General features: G+C 46.2%; 1 pseudogene; it reads left to right on the forward strand.

The window, feature by feature from the left end:
* The window catches only part of LOC103075573 (quinone oxidoreductase-like), a 44,731-nt pseudogene that overhangs the window by 20,744 nt on the left and 1,647 nt on the right, over window positions 1–22,340 (forward strand).

Raw genomic sequence — 22,340 nt, forward strand, 5'->3', positions numbered from 1 at the left:
CGGCCCCCGGCCGCTCGGCAGCATGTGGGATCTTCCCGGACGGGGGCACGAACCTGTATCCCCTGCATCGGCAGACGAACTCTCAACCACTGCACCACCAGGGAAGCCCTAAGCCTGTCTTGAATGAACAGAACAGGGGTACAGAGAGAGTGCTTTCTTTTTTCCTGGTCTCCACTGTGACTCTCTGATTTGAATTTGCAGTGGCAGAACGAAGGAAAGGTGAATGTTCCCGGAGGGGAGCGTGGCATGAATAAAGGCCTGGAGGCCGGCACATCACGGGGCTGCTCTCTGGACAGCCGGATTGAAGCAGAGTGGAAACGGGGCTGGCTTGGTATGGGGAGCTGGATTAAGGAAACTGAGCAGGGGGTGGGTGGTTTGAATGGTGCCTGGGGAAATCCTGAGCCATTTAAATGAGCCATTTAAATCTGACAGACAAATTGGTGTTTTAAGAAGATTTACCAGGCAGTGATGTGCAGGATGAGGTAGAGTGGGTGGGGACAGAGTGTGTGTGCATGGGGTTGGGGGGGGGGGGTTGATGGAGGGGGGGGGGGGGGAGAATGAAGCTAGGAGATGAAAGTTTCTGCTTTGAGTCAACACTTAGTGAGCATCTACTGTGTACCTTGCCTGGTGCCAGACATCACCTTCAAGTGTGCTCTCTCTCTCGGTTCATAGAACTAGCATCTGCCCTTTTGTCCAGGTAGAAACCTGGACAAATGGTGTCCTTGACACCTTCCTTGCCTTTTCTCCCCAGTCTGTCAAGTTGCCCCATCAACTCCACGCCTGTCACATCCTCCTATTCTCCCTCATCCCCACTCCCTCTATGCCACTTCAGCCACTGCCGTCTCTCCCTGATTAATGGCCTCCCTGTCTCCAGTCTCCCCTCTGACTCCTTCTCTACCTGGCTGCTGCTGGCAGTGAGGATGGCCTTCCTGAAGCACATTGAATCAGGCCATGTCCCCCAGCAGAAACCCTGCAGTGGGCTCCCCCATTGCCTTCAAGGGAAAAGTCCAAACTCCTCAGTAGTGCCAGGAGGCCCTTGGTATGTTGGTCTTGCTTAGTTCACCCTCCTTCCCAGGGCTCTTGCCTCTCCCACCTTGAGGCTTGGGGTATGGCCAAGCAAAAATGCTGTCAGTAATCCTAAGAGGTCATGTTCTCTCTTCTCCCTTGTGGTGATAATATCCTCCATTCTACCCCTCCCCTCTGACTCATGCTTCAGAATACATTTAGTGATCCCTTCCTTCCAGCTCTTTCTGGCCCATAGGTACCTCCTGGGTGCTTTCAAAGAACTGTTTCTATTGCTGTCCTAGAGCGTATCATAACACATTGGCACTGGCAGTTCTCTCCTTGGTATATGAGCTTCAAGAGGCATCTTTCAGGGGCTGCATCTTCCTCTTCATCCAGCACCCTCCTGACACATAAAAGGTGCTTAGTAAGTATTCAACAAATGGGAATGGATGAATTTATGAGAACCTGGGTGGCAGGGGTGGGGAGGGAGTGTTGGTTACATTTTACAGATAAAGAAATTGAGGATCAGGGATTGATTTAAGAATTTGGGGACTTCCCTGGTGGCACAAAGGTTAAGACTTCATGCTCCCAATGCAGGGGGCCGGGGTTCGATTCCCAGTCAGGGAACTAGATCCCACGTGCATGCCGCAACCAAGAGTTCGCAGGCCACAAGTAAGGACCCGGCAAGCTGCAACTAAGGAGACTGCCTGCTGCAACTAAGACCCAGACCCGGTGCAACCAAATAAATAGATAAATATAAATAATAAAAAAAGAATTTGTCCAAGTCTTCTCAGCTTTGCAACCCAGGATCCACTTCAGGGTTGCTGATATATTGTTTAGAGTTTTTTCTTCTTCCTTGCAGTCACAAAATGGAAATCGTCAAGGAAAAGAGCTCTGTTTAGCGCCTTCAGTTCTGGCTGATGGTTCAGAAAGCTACCAGTAGGGGCACTTCAGGAATGAGTGTAACAATAGATGAAAAGGCTTTGCTATATTAGTAAGGGATTTCATAAACTGCAGTATTATTAGGTTTGGAGATTACAAAAGGCTAGGAGTCCAAATGAACCATTTTCCAACATAATTTGAACATTTATTTCACTGGAAATTATTCAAAACACAAATCCTTCCTGTTTCTGAAAGCCGAAGGATCTGGTTGCATGTGTTCATTGCTGGGATTTTTTTTTCCCCTCTCTTCACTCCAATAAATGTTCTTTGCCTACCGTTTTTGTTGTTGTTGTTTTTGTTTTGTTTTTTGGTGGTTTTTTTTTGCGGTACGCGGGCCTCTCACTGTTGTGGCCTCTCCCGTTGCGGAGCACAGGCTCCGGACCCGCAGGCCCAGCGGCCATGGCTCATGGGCCCAGCCGCTCCGCGGCATGTGGGATCTTCCTGGACCGGGGCACAAACCCGTGTCCCCTGCATCGGCAGGGGGGCTCTCCCCCCCCTCGCGACCCGGGGAGCCCCCAGGGTGTTTTTTTTTTTTTTTTTTTTTTTTTTTTTTTTTTTTTTTTTTTTTGATTGACTGGGAAAACTGCATTGCAGAATTATAGATATTGTTCATTTAACTCCAGCATTTACTTTTCCCCTCAACCAGAGTTCTGTTCACGATTGATCAGACTTCTCCCCCATTTAGCATCCATGTAAAACATTGCAAAAGATTGGGTCTGCAGCTCGGATAACATGTTTGCAGCAATCTGTTCAAGCCGCAGCAGGCGTGCCGAGTGGCATGGAAGCTCTTAATGAAACATTGGCGGGCATTAGGGTTTTATGGACTGGAAAACAGTACAAATGAAAGTACTTTGCTTACTGTTTATCTGTTTAGAACATTTTTATTTTCTAAACCTAGCAATGTTCATCTTTTTCATCTGGCACTTTGGTTTGGTTCTTTACATATTGATTTTCCTGTTCACTGGCATTCTCTGTTGAAGTCGGAGCACCCAGGTGTGCTGTCTGAATGAGTGCTGGCCGGGGGTGCAGTGTTGGGGGCATTCTCTGCCCTGAGCCTTCTCAACTCAAGGGCTAGGAGAGAGTAAGGCTCACTGTATAAAAGGATTACTACACCTCTCTTTCCCCTGTGTGGTTTCCCCTTGAACCAGATGGGTTGACCTTTTATATTAGTTTCCTCTCAAAATTTATGTACAAATCTTAGAGCAAAAGTAGCATTCTCTTCTTAAATTTTATGAGGAAGTATAATAGACAGGGTCCCAGCAGGAAACAAAATCCATCAGAAATGGTTTGTCCGGGAGTCAGCAATTTTTTTCTGTGAGGGGCCAGAAAGTAAATATTTTTGGTTTTCAGGTCACATACCATCTCTGTCACAACTGGCCACAGACAGCACCTAAATGATGGGCCACGGGTGGGGCTGTGGTCCAGTAAAACTGTCTTTCCAAAAAGAGACTGGGAGGGGGTCTGGGAGGGGTAATTTGGCTTGTGGGCCAAAGTTTGTTGACTCCTGATTTAGATACAAAGACTTTAAGGGACAATGTGCAGATATGTGGGCAGGGTCAGGGGATCAAACAAGGGGCATTGAGGTATGAGACTATAGCATCAGGAAGCTGTTACTCCCTCAAAGGCTGGAGGGGCAGGGGGAGGAGATGGTGTGAGGGGTGAGAATGGGGCTCTGGGAGGTATTAGAGCAGGGAGGGGGCAGAGAAGAAACACCCACCACTTTCTCCTGCCTCCCTCAGATCTGCTTATGCCTCCCCTTGTCTGATCCAATCAGTGGCCAGTGGCAAGGTGCCTGGTGAGGAAGCCCCCGGGGGACAGCATCCGAGAGCACAGAGCATGGAGCAGGTGGGGCAAGGGTAGCGGGGAGAGTAGATGGGCGGGCGGGGTTGGGGAGAGGCAAAAGGAGATCAAGCAGCACAGGTGCTGTCTCTTTGGGGACTAACTTCTTAGAACTCACTCCTTTAGGGAGAGAAAATAAGCTTGGCTAGCTGCATCCCTTGACCCTGACTTTATTCTAGAGAACGAGCCCTTCCCCACAGCTCTGCCCCAGGTTTGGGCATGTCCCTGGTCACAGCAATAGGTCCAGGGATAAGCTCATGATCTAGTTCAGGCTGAGACCCAGGTGCCGAGCTTTTGTTTGTTTGAACAACGGGGAAGATAAGCTCTCTTTTTTTTTTTTTTGGTGGATCCAAGGCTAGAACTTTGGCAGCCACCTGACTGTGTGGTGAGGCCTTCATGGGGGGAGCATACAGGGGAAAGCAGACTGCCTGGCGGTGGGGAGAAAGGCAAGTCCTGATACTGTCACTGAGACCCTGGATCAAGCTGTACCTGAAACAAACACTCATTTCTCAGTGAGGTGAGCCAATACACTCTACTTTAACTGAGACCAGTTTTCTGTTTGGAGCAACTGAGAGAATCCTGGCTAAGAGAGAAAGTCCAGATTTATCACTGGAGCCAAGGCCTGCCTTCCTATAGCTGTGTGGACCTCACGTGAGGTCCAAAATCACCAAAGCATGCAAGAGACAATGATTCTTCCGTGTGCATGAGTATGTTCAGCAGCGTGCAGCTGCGTTCAAGCAATACCGTTTATTGACAGCACGTACATTTCTCAGACACAAAAATCTTTCTTTTTTGAATATCTGCCTGGTATGGACCTCATATGTCACAAAGACAGCAACTTCCAAGGTAATTACATAGATATCGTGATAACCATAGCAACCCAGCAATTCTGAGATGTCATGTCATGCAGATCACTGCAGCTCAGGACACTGATGGCAGTATAGTACCTGCCCAGCTCTGTGTTTTTTACAGAGGCTTTTCTTTTGCTTGAACAGAGGGCTTCTTACCACACAACACCTCCCATCAGTAGGTGATTCCCAAAGTTTTTAATTTTATGGGCCAGAAAAATGTCCAAAGCAGAGTACTGACATAAAGCTGCCAACTTTAGTTTGCTAAGAACAGTTCACAAAAGAGATAAGACAAGCAACTGCCATCTACTATTACCAACATTTCATACAAGAAAGGACATTTTCACATGTCTGAAAGGAGAGAATAAAAGAGAAGCCCTTGAACAGAGCACATTTATCTTTAAGAAAAATGCATGGCTGCGGGGACACTGTGCCTGGTGGGACACTTGTGTGTGGTGAGGCTGCCTGGATGAGGGGCCTGCAGGGCCTAAGTCCAGTCCTCACTCTGCCTGCCAAGCCATGCACCCTGCCCGGGCTGTGTCCACTCCGATGAAGGGGCACTTTTTTCTTTACACAAAGGGGCTTCCTACTTGCCAAGCTGTGTACTGATGGGGCTGTGTCAGCCCAGAAAGGACAACCTTTTGTAATCTGCTCAAAGCACTTTTGGAGCTGGCAGCAGCCCTGCACTACACTGTTCTACCGTAAAACATTTCACTGGGGGCTGTGCTTTAACCGGTGCCTGGCACGTAGTAGGTGCTCAATGAATATGTGTTCACTGACCGTTGAAGGGCTGACAGGAGCTCCGTTAAGGGCCGTTCCCGGGCGGCAGGTTGACACGGGGGACTGTGAGGGTAGGCAGTTGCCCTCAGCACAGCCACAGGAATCACGGTTCATGTCTTTTCTCCTCTCACTAGTGTCCAAGTGGATGCGAATGGGCAGCAAGTTCAGTTCTCAGAGAGGACCAGAAAGAAACCAGCTTTAAGCACCTGCTCGGTGCCAGGCAGGACTTTGTACTGTTAAATCTTCAGCATGTTTTAAGGCTCAGGTAATGGAGCCTTTGAAGGGTTAAATAATATGCTCCAGGTCACCCAGTGGCGGAGTGAGATTTTGACTGAAGAGTCCATATCACTAGGATTTGTGGAGAGAGTTACACTGGGGTCTTGCCCTCAAGAAGTGTTAAATGAATACGTTGACCTCTGTCCTGTATCCTTGGGAAACTGCCCAGGCATGGAGTTTGCGGGCAGCTTCCCCACCTCACTTTTCAGCCTATCTGTCACTGCCACCCCTCCTCCACATCAGCTCCCTGCCCCCATCCATCCTGTGTCTGCTGGTCACAGACACCAAGAGTCCGAGAGGATGTATGTACCACATGTGTACGTACCATGACTCCTAAGCCCGCTGTAACAAATTGCCATAAACTTGGTGTCCCAGAACAACAGCAATGTATTCTCTCACTGTTCTGGAGGCCAGAAGTCCAACATCAATTTCAACGGGCTGAAATCATGGTGTAGGCAGGGCTGTGCTCTCTCCAGAGGCTGTTGGGAAAAATCCGTTTCTTCCCTCAACCAGCTTCCGGAACTACGTCTTTTGGCTCATGGCCCTTTCCTCCATCTTCAAAGCCATCTTCTCATCTCTCTCTTCTTCCATCATCGCCTCACCTTCCATCTTCTATGTGAGGGCATAATCTCTGTTTCTCTCTTACAAGGATACTGGCGATGGCATTCAGGGCCCAAGGAGATAATCTAGGAAAACTGCCTCATCTCAAAACCTTTCATTTAATCATATCTGCAAAACTCTTACCATATGAGCTAACATTCACGAGTTTCAGGGATTCAGACCTGATATCACTGAGTGGTCACTATTCAGCCTACGACAGAGGGTCAGTGACTTGCCCAAGGTCAAGCAGCAAGTGCGGGGTTCAAATCCAGGCAGACTCTCTCCAGACCACATCTGACCACCCAGCTCTCCTGCTGATTCCATCAGAAAAAGGCCTTGACTTGGAAATCCCTGGTAGCACAGTGGTTAAGAATCCGCCTGCCAATGCAGGGCACACGGGTTCGAGCCATGGTCCAGGAAGATCCCACATGCTGCAGAGCAACTGAGCCCGTGTGCCACGACTACTGAGCCTGCTCTCTAGAGCCCGCAAGCCACAGCTACTGGACGCGTGTGCCACAACTACTGAGCCCACACACCTAGACCACGTGCTCTGTCACAAGAGAAGCCACCGCAGTGAGAAGGCCACGCAATGCAATGAAGAGTAACCCCTGCTTGGCTCTGAAGAACCTAGAGGCAGGACAGGAATAAAGATGCAGACATAGAGAATGGACTTGAGGACATGGATAGGGGGAAGGGGAAGTTGGGACGAAGTGAGAGAATGGCATGGACATATATACACTACCAAATGTAAAATAGATAGCTAGTGGGAAGCAGCCGCATAGTACAGGGAGATCAGCTCAGTGCTTTGTGACCACCTAGAGGGGTGGGATAGGGAGGGTGGGAGGGAGACGCAAGAGGGAGGGGATATGAGGATATATGTATATGTATAGCTTATTCACTTTGTGATACAGCAGAAACTAACACACCATTGTAAAGCAATTATACTCCAATAAAGATGTTAAAAAAAAAAAAAAAGAGTAGCCCCGGTTCGCCGCAACTAGAGAAAGCCCAAGCGCAGCAATGAAGACACACGCAGCCAAAAATAAATAAATTAATTAATTAAAAAAAAGAAAGAAAGAAAAAGCCATGACTTGAGATCCAGACATGGCTCTTCACATGAAGCTATTAAATTGCCTTCAGTATTGCTGGAGGTGACACCAGAGGGAAGAGAGTCCCTCTTTTTGTAAAAACTAATTTAACCAGCTTAGCCCTCTGCAGCTAAGCCATGGTCTCTGCCATTTTATGAAGTAACCATGAGGAAATATTTGTTTTCTTTGCTATTTGTAATTCATCATTGGAGTTGGGACCTATTAATAAATTTGAAATATCTGATTAAACACTAGAGATGGGGAAGGGAAGGAAGGCTCTTAAGGAGGAATAACAATAAATACCCAAGGAACTGTGTTTTCTTCTCAGCCACGTCTTTACTCCCAGCTGAAGTCAGTGGAGTCTGGTCTCACGGGGGCCTTAGGGCTGCTGAGTGCAGATGCTGCACAGAGGTACCTGGTGGTCTATTCACTGCTTGGCCAGCCTGGAAACTGTCCTTTATCAGACACTTTTCTTACCTTGCTCTGTGTTTGCAAGCCAGAGAACAGAGTGGAGAGTGAAGAGATGGGGTGCAGTCCGAATGATATAAAGATTCTGGTTTTAGAAGAAGAGAAAATAGGAGAACAATTCACACCTAACATTTATCGCCAGTCTACGGTTGCCAGACACATTATATATTAATCTCCCTTAACTTCATTTCACAGCTGAAGGAACTAGGTCTAGAAGGATGAAGTAACTTGTCTAAAATAAAACCTCTAGTAGGCAGTAAAGCAAGAACTTGGACCCAGGTCTGCCTGGCTCAAGGCCATGCCCTATGTGATTGATTTCAGAAGGCCCTAGTTCTCCCTTTCTTTCCCCACCTGCTCTTTAGTGTAGAGGTCAAGCTCCTGGCCTCAGGAGGCCGAGTACAGAAGTTTACACCCTGGTTCTACCACCTCCGGAGGCCGAGTACAGAAGTTTACACCCTGGTTCTACCACCTCCAGGCTCTGTTACCTTAGCCAAGTAAGCCAACTTCTCTCTGACTGGGTTTCCTGATATCTAAGTTTCTGATCAGATGTGACTCTATTGACATTCTTAGCACCTGCCTCTTAGAGTTCTTGTAAAAGCTTAATAGATTAATACAAGTAATGTGCTTGGAACAGTAACTGGCTCAGTATAAGTGAATTGTCATTATTGGTACATCAAATAACTTAGGCAAGACAGTCAATTTACCATCAAGACTTCACCAAAAGGCCAGAATTGGGTGTAACTACTAGGTAATAGACAGTATAAAATCCACCTCTTTACCTGCTAAAAAGGGTCCTGTAAAAGAACAAAAACAAAAACAAAAAGCCCAGAAGACTGGAAGAACTGAATAATATAATAATTATAATAAGATGTGTATTTGCTTTCTTTTATCTCCTTACTGATTTCAGCTCCCTGTTAGGAGCTCTGACATGTTTTCCAGAAAGCAGGATCTCAACTCACCCCATAGTCCATGGACCTACATGGGAACAGTGTCCTGGGTGGTCACCACGGCCAGGGGCCATGCTTCAAAGGCTGCTGCTCCTTTGCTCCATCACCCACTGCAGTGGAGCAGACCCTGCCAACCACACTGCAGAACGTGTGCATCGAGTTGTTTCAGGAACTATTTGTCACGAGGCTGCTCTGTGCCTTGCGTTAGGCTGGGTGTGGTCAGGGACGCAGGGGGCATAGAAGGCATTGCCCCCACCCTCCAAGAGCTTCAAGGTAACTTGTAGAATCAAGTCACCATACATGGAAGTCAGATGAGAACTTGAGCTCCAAGGGGCAGCACAGGGATGTAGGCAGAGTATCGCTATGGCTCACCACTGGTTGTCAAGGTGGGAATGTGCCCAGGGGAGGTGAGACCTGAGCTTGACATTGGAAGAACTGTTGGAATTTGGATAAGGAAAGAGCTCAAAGGAAAGAGCATGCCACGAGGGGGGACTGGAATCAGCAAAAGTGCCAAAGATGGGAAACTCACATTGAAGGAGCACCTACTATACTGGGCACTGGACGGTGTCTCTTCATTCATCCACTTGCTCAGTGTTTCCGTAGGAAGCCTCTGCTGGCAAGTCATGGACAAACCTTTCTCAGACTGATCTAAACATAAAGTTTTTCTGTTCGTAACTCAGGCGTTGGATTATTGGTTCAGGTAGCTGGGCATCCAGCAGTAGAGTGGGGTTCACGGTTCTTATTGGAGGAGGATGAAGCAGGCTAGAATGACGGGAAAGCAAACAAAGAATAAAGTGGAGAATTTGAAGAAGAAAGGGCTCAAGAGTGAACTGAGAACTTGAAACTGAAAGACAACGAGTAAGTGGAAAACCTGTTTTGCAAAAGTCGTATTGTGATTTGACTGTTTTTGCCTGGTCATCATCTGCCCTCTCACCTGACTGGGCAGTTAAGGAGTTTACCCCCATCATCCACTCTCTTTGGGATCTGCCTGTCTGCAGAGAGCATATGGTTGGCTTTGCTCTTTGCCGAAGGTTAAACCTGGCAGTGGGATGAAGCCTGTGGCTTTTCCAGTGATGCTTGTTCTTGGGGAACACGTGTGTCTCGCTCTGGCGCTCAGGCTTAGGGCGCCTGTGGTAATGGAGCTCCCATGTGGCCAATAAAACGTGAGTAGAAGTGATGTGGTCACCTCTGGGTGGAAGCTCTGAGAGTCGGTGTGAGGCTTGCCGTTCTCGCGTTTTCCTCTCTGCCACCAGGATTGGCAATGGTCTAACCGCTGGGGTTCCTGAGTGAAGATGCCATGGAGCAGACTTTCAGCCGGCCCACAGTGGACATGTAATGGGGACCAGAAATAAACCTTTGTTTTTATCAGCCAGCAACATTCCTGAGCTGTTACTGCAGTATAAGCTGCCCGTCCTAACACAAAGCCTATTGTTACTGCACATCTAAGCCACTTTCTCCAGCAGCCCTATCAGGAAGAGGCTGACAATGACACCTCCATCTGCCCTACTCTTTTTCCCTTTTCTAAAACTCTGATGGGATAAACATTATTATTTGGTCTCCCTTACACCCTGATAAGGGTCCAGCCTGCAGAACTCCAGGTAATAATGAATCTTGCACCTCAGTCTACAAAAAGGAAGGTTGGAAGCATCTGCAGAAAATGTATTGGTGAGTTCTGACGCTGTGAAGTGAGTGGAAAGTTATTTAGATAAACGGATTAATCTGATTGAAATGGTTCCCAGATGTAAATGTCAATGAACCAGACGTGGTAATTCCTTGCTCATGGAGTAGTGTTAGTAAGCATGTGATGTGAAGTTTATGTTAAAGCACAAGCGCGAGATTGCCTCTTGGACTGCGGATGGTGTAAATGGGATGGGGCCACCATGAATGGGAACTGTTTGTGTCAGATACGGTTAGCTCAAGCAGGATGATGGGCGAGATTGGAGGTTCCTAGAATGTGGTTGTGAATCATGAACAATAAGCCAAGCCCAGAAATATATCTTTTGTATAGAAATTAACATCAAGCTACCTGTAAACATCTGCTAAACAAATTCCAAGTGTGCTGGAGGTTTCGCTTCAGTGCTTCAGAATAACAAGGAACAACTGTCCTCTTACAATGTGTGTGTGTGATCTTAGGAGAGAGATAGTCATGCAGTCATGTGCACGTTTCCAAAATTGGGTTGCTGTTAAAATGTGTGCTCAAAAAAGGGTTCGGTGACTAACAAACAAACAAAAAGTCAAGGAAATACTGAGTCAAAGGAGGTTCTTCTCTATAGAACTTCTCAACGGCTCTAATACGTTAATGTTGCTTGTGATTCTGCAGAAGTATGCAGTAATCACAGCTTCCCAGACTTTTCTGACCATGGAACTCACAGATAGATAGACAGATTAAGAGATGGACAGAGAGATGGAGGGATGGAAGGATGAAGGGTGAATATGGGTGTAGATATATAAATATATTTCTCATTTCACTGGACTATTTGTAAATAAAGAAGCATACTAAATGAACCTATAAGTATACCTTTGACTGGATAAACAGACCTCCTCTGATGTGAGCTCTTACAGGGAAAATAAAATCAGCTTATTAGATTAGGATGCTTCTGGGTGCAGGAAGCAGACTTCTCTTTAAAGACGACTTAAACAATAAGAATGTCTATTATGTCACATAAGAAATCTGGAGGCAGGGTGATTTCTGGATTGGTTAATTCAGCAGCTCTACAGTATTCTTATGAATTCTGACGTTTTCTTTCTTTCTGCTCTGTTTTGCTCAGCACAAAGGCAATGTCTCCCTCCTGATGGCAGGATGTTACTGCGGTTTCTAGCACTGGGCATATGCAACTCTCCACAGAGTTGGAGGAAAACATTTCCTCCTGGGTGACTCCTTTTTCAGGAAAGAAATTCTTTCCCCGTAGCCACTGGCAAACTCTCCTTCAGGTTCACATTGGCAGGGTTTGGGTTGCACACCTGTGCCTGAATGTAATGGGAGCTGGGAAGGGGAGTGTTTGCCATTTTGAGTCTCCACTGTGAGAGGTGGGTCCTACTAGCAAGGGGAAGTGGAGGGTGTCAGGAAACTTGGTAGGCAGTCAACCAGGGGTGTTTACCATACAATTGTGTGATCTAAGTGCATAGTCTGGGTTCTTCAGAAAAACAGAATATGATAATATTGTACTCACACATAGGCACACGCGCACATACACTCACAAATAAATATATATACACAGGTTAAAAAATGGAGGAAATACTGAGTTAAAGTTACAGAGGTGTGTGTATGTGTATATACGTGAGCCAATTTCTTACAATAAATCTCTGTTTTACATATATGTTTTATATATATATGGAATTGGCTCACATGATTACAGAGGCTGAGAAGCCTCAAGCCCCGCAGTTGGCAATTTCACTGACTTTTTCTCTCATATGCTGCCAGAGCCTCCGTCCCCTACAAATGCCAAGGGTATGTCTCTACTGATCCCAGGTTGGCATCCTCAAGGAATCAAGAGCTGAATTTTAAGCAGAGGTGGGCAAAAATCCCTCCAAGTTGCATAGAATCTTCCATGAAAACCACTCCTTCAGCCTCTTCTGCAGCCTTTCTCTCCACAGCTCATTCATTTATTTAACAAATATTTAATGAGCATCTACTATGTTCCAGCAGTGTGCTAGACAGTGGCTCACAGATAATTGGCAGTTGGGCCGAACCAAAGTTGTCTATTACGTTGGCATTGGAAGATTGAACAGTCGGGCAGATCCTGCCTCTTCCTCAGACCCAGGTGCCAAGAGGTCACAGTACTTGCTCTCCTGAAGCTTTGGCGGCTAAAGGAATGAGGACAGGAGGGATACATAAGGATTATGCAATGATGACCTTTGAGAGCAAGAACCATTGCTTCCATGTGTACTGCTCTCTACATTGGAGCTTCTGGCTAGTGTGCTATTTTGGAACAGAGGTGGATTAAAACAAAGCTTCTCCCTCTTTTCTTCTTTTATCTGCCTTCTTCTGAGACTTTTCTATCCATGCCTGGGCCTGAAAACACCAGAGGATGGGGAGCTGAATTTTCTTCCTCCTTCTACCCCAACAAGACTGTTAAAGGAAAAACAAGGTTCTAATATTGGTCAACATTGCCAGTGATGTCACAGCTTAAGTTGGTTGGTTTCCAAATTCAGTGAGCATAGAGCATACTAAAGACCACCTGCCATTAAACTAACCCTTGAGAATTCAAAACCCCATTGGTATGGTTTTGTGGATCCCAAGCCATAACGTAATATGTCCAACAGAGAAGTTTTTCTGTGAACATGGGAATAGGTTGCTATTTCTGTACATGAGCACCAGGCGAGATATTTGGCTTGTGTTTAGGAATCATAATAAATGCAAACTAGCTGTGTTTTCTGTTCTTTGTTTTATTTTAGCTAAGTGTGAACAGTTTGCTTATATTTAGATAAGTGTGTGAATAATGTGAACTCACTGTAGTGGACATTGCTGATGAATAATATGCCAGCCATTTATACATCGTGGAACATTTAAAAATAATTTGAAATCATTTCTATTTTCCCCCCAACTTTTTATTTCGGAAAATCTCAAACCAAGAGAAAAGGTAAAACACAATATAATGAATAATGAATATTCATAGATCCTTCGCCTAGATTCATCAGTTGGTGGTATTTTGCCACATTAATGTTATCTCTCTCCCTAATACACACACACACACACACACACACACACACACACACACACACACACGCAGAGTGCACTCACTACAACAGGTTCTCACAAAGTGAATAAACGCCTGTAACAGGCACTGTGATAAGAAACAGAATATCATCAGCACCCTGGAATTCTCTCTTGGGTGCCCTTCCTCATATCACCCCGCGAGGGAAACCGCTATCCTGACTCCTAATACCTAAATGGGTTTTTTTGTTTGTTTGTTTGTTTGTTTGCTGTACGCGGGCCTCTCACCGTTGTGGCCTCTTCCGTTGCGGAGCACAGGCTCCGGACGCGCAGGCTCAGTGGCCATGGCTCACGGGCCCAGCCACTCCGCGGCATGTGGGATCTTCCCGGACCGGGCCACGAACCTGTGTCCCCTGCATCGGCAGGCGGACTCTCAACCACTGCACCACCAGGGAAGCCCCCTAAATGGGTTTTGTCTGTCTTCCAACTGTATGTAAGTAGAATCGTGTTTTACATACACGTTTTGAACCTAGCTTGTTTTGCTCAACATTGTGAGATTCATCCAAGTTGTGTGCAGTACTCTTTTCTGTTTAGCCCTGTGTTTCACGGTTGCCGCTGCTCAGGGCATTGACTGTTTTAAAGAGTGCCCTGTGATCTGGACTTATCTGGTCATTTCCTCCGGATTAGACTCAGCTTAAACATTTTGGCAAGAATACGACAAAGGTGAGGTTGTGTATTTCCCGTTGCATCTCATGAGAAGGCACATAGTGTCATTGTGTCCCTTGATCGCTGAGTGATGCTAAGTTTGATGGCTTCGTTAAGCAGCTCTTGGCAGATCTCTCCATTGTGAAGATACCTTCCCTTTTGTAATTAACAAGGACTCTTTGGGAGGACACTCTGAGATCATGTAAACCTCCTGATGGCCAACCAAAATTTTGCTCAATGATTTTAGCATCTGTGGATGATCACTGCTTGAGTCAATTATTTCATTGAAGTTGAAATTGTTAGGAAGTTCTCTTGAAACTAAAACACTCTTAAGTATGTTCACTTTTCCAATCCTCGAACTCTTGCAAATGTACAAGATGAACATGCAAGTTACTCTCTCTTTGTCCCCTGAATTCCACTCTCTGCCTTAACTGTTCTATTTTGCCACCCTGGGAGGCTGACCCTGAACCCTGCACCACCTGAATTCCCTTGCAATTGGGTTTCTGGTTAGGTGCAGCCCATGGGAGTATGTTACTGGCAAGACATCCAAGGGCAGGAGAAGAGAGAGGTCAGGGTGCCCCAACCCCCCTGCTTCAGTCCTCATTGCTGTCAGTAGCTGCATCCCTGATCACTTGAGTCCCCACCTGGTGACTCTCCACGGTGCAGCTCTCCTTGGCCCCAGCACCAAGGTAATAGCTTCCTCCTCATCCAGTCTGGGTGCTTCAATATTTCTTTTCTTTTCTTTTCTTTTTTTTCTTTTTTTGCGGTATGCGGGCCTCTCACTGTTGTGGCCTCTCCCGTTGCGGAGCACAGGCTCCGGATGCGCAGGCTCAGCGGCCATGGCTCACGGGCCCAGCCACTCCGCGGCATGTGGGATCTTCCCGCACCGGGGCACAAACCCGTGTCCCCTGCATCGGCAGGCGGACTCTCAACCACTGCGCCACCAGGGAAGCCCTCTTTTTTTCTCTTTTAACAACTTTATTACAGTGTAATTGCTTTACAATGGTGTGTTACTTTCTAATATTTCTTGTTTGTATACTGAATGCTGTCCACACCGCTACAGAGAGTCCCTTTATTAAAAATATCCTTAATTAAACCAGCTGAGAAATTCTGCTTCCTGCTGGGACTCTGACTGATTCAGTGAATTTCACTCCAAATCACCAGTTCTGATCTGAATGGTAGGGTTTTAATTTTGTTTCTGTCAATCGCCATCACTGACACGGCTGCATTTGTCAGAGGAGTAAAGACAGTGTTCAGGGAGAGAAAATAAAAAAGGAAGGGCGGATCCTCCTGGCGTTGGAGGTCCTGGATCTTGGCTTCCCTGAGCCCAGATCCACTCTATTTTTTCCTCAGTTTCAATCCATGAACCAATAAATTCACTTTTTTGGTTTAAGTCAATTTATTTATTTACTTATTTATTTATTTTTAATTTTTGGCTGTGTTGCGTCTTCGTTGCTGTGTGGCTTTCTCTAGTTGCGGCTAGCGGGGGCTACTCTTCGTTGCGGAGCACGGGCTCTTGCTGCGTGGTCTTCAGTGGTTGTGGCATGCGGGCTCAGTAGTTGTAGCCCGTGGGCTCTAGAGCGCAGGCTCAGTAGATGTGGCACACAGGCTTAGTTGCTCCGTGGCATGTGGGATCTTCCCGGACCAGGGATCGAACTCATGTCTCCTGCATTTGCAGGTGGATTCTTAACGACTGTGCCACCAGGGAAGTCCTTAAGTCAATTTAAATTGAGTTTGTGTCATTGCATCCAAAGGGCCCTAATATTCGGGGATGGCACAAGGAGTCAGCAGTTTGCATGAGCAAAGAGATGAGAGGATCTAGAGACACGCCACCTACACTTCTATTTGCTTGAAGGGTGTGACACGGCTATGGCTCTTTACTCCAGTCCTGACTTTCTCTGGGTGCTTAAATAAAATACTGAATGACTTCCTATCTTCCACCTCTCCTGTGTCCAGTTCCTTGAAAACAACCTCTGCCTGGTTGTACTGGGAGCAGGTCTTCTCTGCGTCGTTCATTGGTCACAGGAAGGGCAGGCTGCAGGGAAACTTCAGGAAAGGGCAGGCAGTGCCCTGAGGCTGGTAAGAGTGGGCACCATGACCACCTTGGGCCTGGAGGGGCAAGGAGAAGGGGCATTATTAAGCCTGGACACAAAGAGGGCAGTGTAGCCACTTGATGGGAGCCGTGGCCTCTGGGTGAGGGACACAGCCAGCTCATGGCATCCCTGTACTGAGGAAACCAGAAGAATAAACACTCGGGCCCCATGCACCTCTCTCCCTCCTATCTCCTGCCATTGCTCCCACTGGCCAAACTCAGCAGATACCCCCAGTTTCTTCTTCCTGGCACAGAGCAGGGTGGAGAAGGGGGAATGGGTGTGAAGCAGAGGGGCTCTGCTTCGTTTCTGCTCCAAAATGTGCCTTCACAACCAAACACACCAAAGCCCCGATGGTCTACAAGATCAAGACACCTTAACCTGGCATTTAAAAGCCATCTTTGAGAGGAGCTATGTATTAGGGTAAAGAGTGAGGGGGAAACAAAAAAGAAACAAAAAAAAAAAAAAAAAAAAAAAAAAAAGAGTGAGGGGGTTTTTTTTGGTTTTTTTAAAAATTTTATTTATTATTTGAATTTTTGAATTTTATTTTATTTTATTTTTTATACAGCAGGTTCTTATTAGTTATCCCTTTTATACATATTAGTGTATACATGTCAACCCCAATCTCCCAATTCATCCCACCACCACCCCTACCCGCCACCACTTCCCCGCCTTGTTGTCCATACGTTTGTTCTCTATATCTGTGTCTCTATTTCTGCCCTGCAAACCAGTTCATCTGTACTATTTTTCTAGGTTCCACATATATGCGTTAATATACGATATTTGTTTTTCTCTTTCTGACTTACTTCACTCTGTATGGCAGTCTCTAAATCCATCCACGTCTCTACAAATGACCCAATTTCATTCCTTTTTATGGCTGAGTAATATTCCATTGTATATATGTACCACATCTTCTTTATCCATTCGTCTGTCAATGGGCATTTAGGTTGCTTCCATGACCTGGCTATTGTAAATAGTGTTGCAATGAACACTGAGGTGCATGTGTCTTCTTCAATTATGGTTTTTCTCTGGCTATATGCCCAGTAGTGGGATTGCTAGGTCATATGGTAATTCTACTTTTAGTTTTTTAAGGAACCTCTGTACTGTTCTCCATAGTAGCTGTATCAATTTACATTCCTACCAACAGTGCAAAAGGGTTCCCTTTTCTCCACATCCTCTCCGGCATTTGTTATTTGTAGATTTTCTGATGATGCCCATTCTAACTGGTGTGAGGTGATACCTCATTGTAGTTTTGATTTGCATTTCTCTAATAATTAGTGATGTTGAGCAGCTTTTCATGTGTTTCTTGGCCATCTGTATGTCTTCTTTGGAGAAATGTCTATATAGGTCTACTGCCCATTTTTTGATTGGGTTGTTTGTTTTTTGAATATTGAGCTGCATGAGCTGTTTATGTATTTTGGAGATTAATCCTTTGTCCGTTGAGTTGTTTGCAAATATTTTCTCCCATTCTGAGGGTTGTCTTTTTGTCCTGTTTGTAGTTTCCATTGCTTTACAAAAGCTTTTAAGTTTCATTAGGTCCCATTTTTGTTTTTATTTCCATTACTGTAGGAGGTGGATCAAGAAAGTTCTTGCTGTGATTTATGTCAAAGAGTGTTCTTCCTGTGTTTTCCTCTAAGAGTTTTATAATGTCCAGTCTTACGTTTAGGTCTCTAATCCATTTTGAGTTTATCTTTGTGTATGGTGTTAGGGAGTGTTTTGATTGATTTTTTTTTTTCTTTTTTGGCGGTAAGTGGGCCTCTCACTGCTGTGGCCTCTCCCATTGCGGAGCACAGGCTCCGGACGCACAGGCCCAGCGGCCATGGCTCACGGGCCCAGTCACTCTGCAGCATGTGGGATCCTCCCGGACCGGGGCACGAACCTGTGTCCCCTGCATTGGCAAGCAGACTCCCAACCACTGCACCACCAGGGAAACCCTAGGGAGTGTTTTAATTTCATTCTTTTACATATAGCTGTCCAGTTTTCCCAGCAGCACTTATTGAAGAGACTGTCTTTTCTCCATTGTATATCCTTGCCTCCTTCATCATAGATTAGTTGACCAGAGGTGCATGGGTTTATCTCTGGGCTTTCTATCCTGTTCCATTGATCTATATTTCTGTTTTTGTGTCAGTACCATATTGTTTTGATTACTGTAGCTTTGTAGTACAGTCTGAAGTCATGGAGTCTGATTCCTCCAACTCCGTGAAGAAACTGAGTTTTTTTCCCTCAAGACTGCTTTGGCTATTCGGGGTCATTCGTGTCTCCATAAAAATTTTAAGATTTTTTGTTCTAGTTCTGTAAAAAATGCCACTGGTAATTTGATAGGGATTGCATTCAAGCTGTAGATTGCTTTGGGTAGTATAGTCATTTTCACAATTCCAGTCCAAGAACATGGTATATCTCTTCATCTGTTTGTGTCATCTTTTTTTTTTTTTTTTTGTGGTACACGGGCCTCTCACTGTTGTGGCCTCTCCTGTTGCAGAGCACAGGCTCCGGACACGCAGGCTCAGCGGCCATGGCTCACGGGCGCAGCTGCTCCGCGGCAAGTGGGATCTTCCCGCACCAGGGCACGAACCCGTGTCCCCTGCTTCGGCAGGCGGACTCTCAACCACTGCGCCACCAGGGAAGCCCTGTTTGTGTCATCTTTGATTTCTTTCATCAGCGTCTTATAGTTTTCTGAGTATAGGTCTTTTACCTCCTTAAGTAGGTTTATTCCTAGGTATTTTATTCTTTTTGTTGCAGTGGTGAATGGAATGGGATTGTTTCCTTAAGTTCTCTCTCTGATCTTTCATTGTTATTGTATAGGAATGCAAGGGATTTCTGTGCATTAATTTTGTATGCTGCAACTTTACCAAATTCACTGATTAGCTCTAGTAGTCTTCTGGTAGAATCTTATCTATGTAATCCCAACTGCATCCCTGGACAAGAAACCTAACCCATCTGAGCCTCATCTGTAGATGGGGATATTAATGGTACCTCCCTTGAAGGTGTGTTTGAAGATTAACTGAGCTAATACCGGTAAAGTGCTTAGCACAGAGCTGGATACACAGTGAGAGGTTTTGTCAAGGTTCACTTTTTTTGTTTTTGTAATAAATTTATTTATTTAATTTATTTATTTTTGGCTGCATTGGGTCTTCGTTGCTGCATGTGGGCTTTCTCTAGTTGTGGTGAGCTGGGGCTACTCTTCGTTGCAGTGCGCGGGCTTCTCACTGCGGTGGCTTCTCTTCTTGTGGAGCACGGGCTCTAGGCGCATGGGCTTCAGTAGTTGTGGCGCACAGGCTTAGGTGCTCCGCGGCATGTGGGATCCTCCCGGACCAGGGCCCGAACCCGTGTCCCCTGCATTGGCAGGCAGATTCCCAACCACTGCGCCACAAGGGAAGCCCAAGGTTCACTTTTATTTACTATTGTTATTACCTTTGCACTTCCCTCTGGAGAATCTCAAGGTAGAGCAAATTTCCCCAGAAACTACCTTGCGGTAGAAAGAATATTGGCTTTCTGGAACTGTGATTGGTCAATCACAGTTGGTCAATAGCTACCTCCAAACTGGAACACTTGGGTTCAACTCCTGCCACAATATATGTTCTTCCTCACTGTGACCTTAATTCTTCTGAGCCTCAGTTTCCTCACTGTACAATGGAGCACAAATACCCACTCACAGACTTATGAAGACCAAAGCAAATGAGATAAATGTACAAGAAAATGTTTTCTAAAGTGCAACCGCATTCTGCTAATGTATGGAATTATAATTATTAACCCAGCAAAGAGTGTTCTGTGGCAAGCACTTTTCTGGTGATTTTCCTTCCTGCTCTCTTGTTGACTCAGTGCATGTCAATAGATGACTCCATTTTAACCTAAGTGTCCCTTGCCCAAGCTAATTGCTAATTTAGACTTAAACTGTTCCCAACTCACGATTAGAATTTAAACCTTGGAACTCCATTAGGGATGCATAATGCTACATTTTCCTTCACTGAAATTAATCAGCTGCAAATGATTAAATTACTATATATAGTGTGAAACACAACAAAGCTGTAATTTTTATATAAATTCCAGAATGTTACATTATTTCCCTTCAGCACTGACATCAGAATAATTCCTCCACAATCATTGCTTTGTCTTCTGTAAAATAAAATTTTAAAAACCCATTGCTTTTCAAGCGTACCAGGGTCTGCATTCAATATTTAATATGATTAATGTTTACTGTATTTGTTGTGGGGTTGTCTGTTAATTGTGGCGTAAAGCCGCACCCCCTTCATCATCTTTGGGGGCTGAGGGATGTTGGTTCAGAACCACTGTTTGAGGAAAGTATCAATTAAAATTCAGCTCCGTTGAGCACATGCATCTTTCTTGTTGTTTGTTTGTGGTTCCCGGCATATCTGGTGGCAACAGTCTCCCCCTCTTCCCCTCTCCTCGCTGCAGGAACAGATTGAGATTCTAGGCAACTTCTCAGTGAGCATGTAGCCTGTGGGGAAGCCCCAGGCTTGCTCAGCAAGCATGCGGGGCCAGGGAATCTTGCTTGCAATCCCAACAGTGCGCTTCTCTTGCAAAACCCTCCACCGCTGGAATGAGACAGGTGATTAAAGGAAGGTCTGGATGTACGTGAGGCAAGCAAGGCAACCCAGGGCTAAATCTGAGAAGGCAGCCAGTGCGTGTACATGACCCGGGGAGCCACTTCAGACTCCTTAAATTTTGTGTCCCAGCCACTTCCCTCTTAAGGACCACGCCTCCTTACATATTGCACCCCAGGCACCTCACTCACATCCCACTCCGATTAAGAGGACCTGGTTGAGAGTCGGGGGACCTGAATGGCGATGCAGTGTGCCCTGGCATCACCGTGATGGACCTCGGAGCCGCCTCTTAACCTCTCTGGGGCTTTGCTTTCTTATCTGTAAAATAGGGATGATCATGTCCGCTGGGTGGATTTAGGATTGAGACAGTGCTTTGTCAACTGGAGGATGCCCTCCAAACATCTTGAGTAGTGGGCATTTCTCTGGCTAGCCTCCCCACCGCCGCAGGTCCTCTGGTTTCTGCCTCAAATTCCCTACAGCTTTTGTGGGGGAAGCCCTAGGCAAAATCTTGAAAATGCTGCCAGCCAAGGACTCGCAGCCCCCACATGGCTTCTAAAGCCCAGAGAAAGTGGCTCCACGGTTGCTGCTGCCCACAGCTCCTTCCGGATGGTGAGGCTCCATTCTCCTGCTGGCGTTAAGGCCCAGTTGTGCCAGCTCTTCCCGGGCCACCACAGTGGTGGAGTGATCTCTTCTCTCGCCCTCCCCCATCCTTGTCAATTCTGAAGGACAACTGCCTTGCTCTCCCAGGGTCTCTCAAAGAATACGTGGACAAACTTCTCTTGGTAGCCTTGTTCCCTCTGGAGACCATACACATGACCAGGAAGGCTGGTTTCAAAGTCTTCTCTCTCAGAGCTCTGGTTCCTTCCCTTTATCTCCCTCACCTCTGTTGAAACTTGCCCCCAGATACATGATCACTGCTTTCCACCCAAAGCCTGAGTTCCACACTTACACTTGGCCTCACTGAGTACTGACTGGGTACCCTCTGTTTTGGGGGTACACAGAGCCTGTCATGCTCCCCACCCCAAGAGCTCACAACCCATGGGATATTCCCTCACCAAGACCACCTCAGAAATTCCTCTCCGCATTAACGGATTCTCCTTTCATCCTTACTGGGAATAGGCTTCCTCCCAGACTGCCAGCAGCTAGAAGGTGGGGATCCCAAATATTTTAGCCTCCATCAGCTACAGAAGAATAAGAACCAACCCTGTGCCATCTTGACATCGATTTGTCCTTTCAGAATTGGGAAGAGATTTCTTCTTAATTGGTTCATACATTCCCCACTGATTTCTTTTGCCAAAGGAGGCGTATTTATAAACAGGCTGCCCAATTTGGCCAATGGGCAAAAGGATGCTCAGATGAGGGTGGGATTGAACATTACACCTTGACCTAGAATTGATACTCAGCCAGGGTGCACCAGCATGTCCACACAGGTTATTAGCATGCTGAAATACTTCTGTAGCAGTTGGTCAACAGCCACCTCCAAACGCCCTCTGCATCCCTGCTGCCCAGGTCCTCTGGGTCCCCTGGATTTCCCTA

This window comes from Lipotes vexillifer, unplaced genomic scaffold (genome assembly GCF_000442215.2).
Source record: "Lipotes vexillifer unplaced genomic scaffold, Lipotes_vexillifer_v1.1 scaffold627, whole genome shotgun sequence".
NCBI lineage: Eukaryota > Metazoa > Chordata > Mammalia > Artiodactyla > Lipotidae > Lipotes > Lipotes vexillifer.